We start from the raw sequence: 5230 nt of genomic DNA on the forward strand, positions 1-5230 counted from the left end.
CCTATTGTTTCTGTTGACTGTTCCTCCCTTGTCTCTGGATCACCCCCTTTCCCTAATTAGCAACTGTTTGAACCTGACCTTGGAACTCAGAGGGGTTCATGGAGGCTGAATGAAGCCTATTTCCTGTAATCAAAGAAATGAGGGACACAGAAAGGCTTTTGTGCCCAGGAGGCCCACAGGGTTCTGCTCAGTATCAACTCTTCAGGCAGAAACTGGGAGTTAAGGATGTCTCTCCAGATTGTATGGCACTGTGCTACAGATGGGGTTTATGGCACAGGTATATCTCCACCTTTCCAACCCGTTTTTATGTGGGTATTCTCTCATTCCCATGATGTGTAGGAGTCACTCAGCTAGTCTCTGGATTTCTCAGAGGGATTTGCTCCTCATGTAGCTATACATTCAGTGTGTCTGTAGGAAGAAAGAAATTCAGGAGCCTATGAATTGCTATGTTATCTTGTTCTGGAGTCTCTCAATTTTCCACTCTAGAACTTTTGGACTTATTTTTGCTCTTTCCTCTTAGAGTTACATCTCTTAATCAATGCAACAAGCATCTTGACTGCAATCTCATTGAGAATAAGTGGATGTTGCTTCAAGTTTTCACTTGCTAATTTTAGCCCTTTGAATTCCAGCCAAGAGGAAAGGAAATGCCATTCAGCATACAGATCAGAAGTCAAAATTAGGAAGCTCACCAACAGAGAAAGCAAAGGAGAGTTGTCATTCTTCCATTATGAAAATGAAATACCTCTTGCTTTTACCCACGTTCATACCACATTTATAAAAATGTAACAAAGAGGGTGGTACAATGGAAAGTGAGAGATGGAGATGAAAGTTTCTAGGTTCTAGGTTCTAGCCTGGGCTTTGCCACTCATGGGGCTATTTGGAACACTATTCTCTAAGTCTGTTTCATCATCTGTAAAATTAGAGTGCTAAACCAGTTTTTATATTGTAAGATTCTATCTGAAACCATTATTAATATTATATATTTCTATTGCTGGTATTTTTTAAATTAGTCTTGATATAAATGGCTAAGTAGGGTGATTCCAACCCCTTATCATGAGAATATTAGTGAGCTTCATTTTTAGAAAGAGTCATATCTAATTATTATTTTAATTTTGTATTTTATAACTTCATATTTCTATAAATAATAAATAGTTTCCTTAGAGATCAGAAAGATGAAGGAGGCCCAGAAATTGGAAAATAACGTGCAAATAACGTGTAAGGGAACAAACTTTGCCATTTAGTCTTCTTTTTTTCTCTCATAAAAAAATTAGTTTGGGCCTCTACGCTGCCACCGTCCCCTCAGCCACTCGCTTCATGGGTTGGGCCCACTGGCACAGGGACTCCAGCTGCACTGCAGCTGCCCTCCGAGTCCTTTAGTCTGCCCAGGTCTTCTGGCCTGGCCCAACCCAGCCCATGAAGATGGTGGACCACAAGCAACTAGTGCAGAAAGCCAGGCTGGCAGAGCGCTATGACAACATGGCCATGGCAGAGCTGAATGAGCCACTGTCCAATGAAGAAAGAAACCTCCTCTCAGTGGCCCACAAGAATGGAGTTGTGAAACCGAGAAGGACCCATGGGTCTCCTGGGATCAAAAGCTTTTCTGTGTCCCCCATTTCTTTGATTACAAGAAATAGGCTTCATTCAGCCTCCATGACCTACCCTGAGTTCCAATGGGCAGGTTCAAACAGTTGCTAATTAGGGAAGGGAGGGGGATCCAGAGACAAGGGAGGAACAGTCAAAAGAAACAAAGCGCAGCCTTGGGGCAGGGTCTTGGCTCCCCATCAAGAGATACACGTCACAATATCTTAGGGCTGTTTTGTAGATACTGAAACCCCCACCAGGTGGGAGAAGTTAACGGTATGTTGCCCACAAGCACAGAGACCCCAGACTGGTAGGAACCAGAAGGTTGATGATGCTGATTCCTACTTACCTCACAACCAACCAGTCAGAAGAATGTCCAAGAGCTGATCACGCCCTCTTTAAACAATTATTATAAAACTCCTCACTATGTCCTTCAGGCCAGGACACACAGTTTTGAGGACATTAGCCCACTGTGGCCCCCTTTGGCAAAGTAATAAAGCTATTCTTCTCTACTTCACTCAAAACTCGGTCTCCAAGATTTAATTTGGTGTCGGGGTACAAAGACCAGATTCTGCTTCAGTTGCACACCATTCTTCCTGGACGGTCATTATTAGCACTAAGCAGAAGACGTCTGTAAATGGTAATGAGAAAAAGATAGAGATTGTCCATGCTTACCGGGAAAAAATGGAGGAGTTGGAGGTGGTATGTCAGGGTGTGCTGAGCCTGCTGGATAACTACCTGATCAAGAATTGCAGTGAGACCTAGTGTGAGAGCAAAGTGTTTTACCTGAAGATGAAAGGGCACTATTACTGCTACCTGGCCGAATTCACCACTGGAGAGAATAGGGCGACCATTGTGGAGTCATCTGAGAAAGCCTATAGCAATGCCCATGAGATCAGCAAGGAGAACATGCAGCCCACTCACCCCATTAAATTAGGCTTGGCCCTTAACTACTCCATTTTCTACTATGAAATCCAGACTGCCCCAGAGCAAGCCTGCCACTTGGCCAAGACTGCTCTCAATGACACCATCACCAAGCTCTAGATGCTCTCAACAGGACTCCTACGGGGACTCCACACTCATCATGCAGCCCCTCTGCAACAACCTCTTGCTCTAGACAAGCGATCAGCAAGACCATTACAGGGGAGAAGGCAACAATTAAGGCCCCCAGGTGGACTGGCAGGGCACGCTGATGTTACTACTGCAGTCTTTATTTTTTACCATGAGTTGAGTGTTGGGTGGGGGAGGCTAAGGGAGGGATGACCTTCCTAGGGAGAAACCCATGACCTGTGCTGTCTTTGATCACCTCTGACATTTTTGCTGAAATTCCACTAGTGGAAAGTCAGGCTAGCTGTGCTTGTATTGGAGTAGCAGCCTCACATTGGCATATGGGCTGTTATGTAGCTTAATGCAAGTGGAGCTCTCTTTAACTTATTGCTAGAGAACAGGGTTTTAAGATGAAAAGAATACTTAAATGGAATGGCCCTTATTCAATAAGTCTTGTGGTTCCAGTAAGGATTTTGGGTACTTTCTATCTCATCTGTTTTAGCTGTGCATTTTTTTTAGGGTATACTCTACCACAGGGGTCCACAGCATTTTTGACACCAGAGACTGGTTTTGTGGAAGACAATTTTTCCACTGTTGGGGGTAGGGAAGGACGATGGTTCAGGCGGTAATGCGAGCAATGGGGAGCGGCAGATGAAGCTTTGCTCACTTGCCTGTCACTCACCCCCTGCTGGGCAGCCTGGTTCCTAACAGGACCGGTACCGGTCCACAGACCAGGGCCTGGGAACCCCTGCTCCACCAGACATGGAATAGTTTAAAACCCAAGCTGATAGACTTAGAACATGATGTATATTTATCCTTGTGGTTTAGGCCTTGCCAGTTTTCACAAGTTTCTACTTAGTTGACAATATTAACACTGAATTGCCATTTATAGTATTTCTACATTATAGCCATATGTAACATCAAGCCACTGATTGTGTATTTTTCTTTATTTTGGCTTTTACATCCTCCTTATTCAGCCTTATCCAGGTTGGTTTTACTGTTTTCTATCTCCTAGGCCAGAAGACTTGCCTGAGGAGAATCAAAGCTACTTTTTAAAGGTTTTGGTTAATAGGCGCTTGGCAGATGGCTGTGGAATTTTTGTCCTTCTTTCTTCTTAAATTAAATCCACCACAAAAATTGTTAATCACTTTGATAGAAACGTTAAACACCACAAAAATAGAGAAAATTCAGGTCTGTATCTCATTTCTTGTGTTGATATTTCCACGGAAATCCTGATTTTTAAGCTGCCACAGCTCCTTCCTCTGGGATTACACTGCTGTTTCAATCCTCACTTGAGTCTTCCCCACTGTACCTTACGCTGACGCAACTGACTAGGGTGGATTGAAACGCTGTTGGATTGTAGAAGTTGGCGGTCATTTTGAGAGAGTTCATGGTGCAGTGTGTGAAAATTCAGGTGCTAGGAGCTTACTGGTAGAAAAATCCTATAGGAAGAGTTCATAAACATTCTGTCCAATTTCTCAGAGCCTTGTAAGTGTGTCAGTTTTTCCTCCCTGAAAACACTCCTTCCCCAAATAATTGTTGTAAAAAAATAAACTAAAATCATTATCAGATAATAAATACTTAACTCCTATTTGACCAAAACTTTTTCTATGTATTTTTTTTCTTCTTAATGAAAGCGTAGAAGCTGGAGACTGATTTCTCTTATGCCATCTGTGCATGTTTTAGAACTGTAGGAAACCACAATGCTATTTCCACAAGTCTGTTTCAGTGAGCCTTAGGTCCTTCCTTCTCATTTTGGATAAGTCTTTCTAAACACATGACCTATTGCATATGTGTTCAGCCGTTTTTATTAAGATCAGTAACAGCGTGAACTCCCAAGATAGGGAGCGACACCAGATTCGTTTGTCTCTTTGTTTTATTAGGGCAAGGAAAGGAATGAGTAATGATTGAGGAAAACCTGACAGCTGTTTTTGCTAAAACCAAAATGGAGCTTCCAGTTGTGAAATGCACACGCTGACCAGGATCCAGGTGACAGTGAAATAGAAGAGTGTGACGATGTTCTGTCACGTGGCACAGTTTACCCAGCATGACTTTCCTTAGAAGGTCCTGTGCACATGCTAGAGAGAAAGTCCCAACCAACCAAACCTACCAGAAGAACTAGCAGAAGACAGTTTTACAGCTTCTGTGCCCTAACAGGAGTCTTAAGTCAATACCACGGATGGGAACAGATCTGGGGGGTAGGTGGGGCTTTCCTTCATTTATCTTCATGTCCAGTGAGCAATGTTGTGTCCTTCCTTGTAACATTTGGAAATGATTTACTTGAATTACAAAACCCATTTTTCTTTTAAATTTCAGCTTCAGCTCTGGCTGCTTTTTAGAATAATGCAAGGTAAAACCGTATCTGAGGGGCTTCCCTGGTGGCGCAGTGGTTGAAAGTCCGCCTGCCGATGCAGGGGACACGGGTTCGTGCCCTGGTCTGGGAAGATCCCACATGCTGTGGAGCGGCTGGGCCCGTGGGCCATGGCCACTGAGCCTGCACGTCCGGAACCTGTGCTCTGCAACGGGAGAGGCCACAACAGTGAGAGGCCCGCATACCGCAAAAAAAAAAAAAAAAAAAAAAAAATATCTGGGGGAAAAAAAT

The 5230-nt window shown here is 43.5% G+C and overlaps 1 pseudogene; it reads left to right on the top strand.

Annotated features, from left to right (window-relative positions):
* Positions 1-1419: 1419 nt before the first annotated feature.
* On the top strand, positions 1420-2743 carry LOC112408604 (14-3-3 protein gamma-like; annotated as a pseudogene).
* Positions 2744-5230: the final 2487 nt, after the last annotated feature.

Source organism: Neophocaena asiaeorientalis, unplaced genomic scaffold, assembly GCF_003031525.2.
Source record: "Neophocaena asiaeorientalis asiaeorientalis breed wild unplaced genomic scaffold, Neophocaena_asiaeorientalis_V1.1 scaffold45, whole genome shotgun sequence".
In the NCBI taxonomy this organism is placed as follows: domain Eukaryota; kingdom Metazoa; phylum Chordata; class Mammalia; order Artiodactyla; family Phocoenidae; genus Neophocaena; species Neophocaena asiaeorientalis.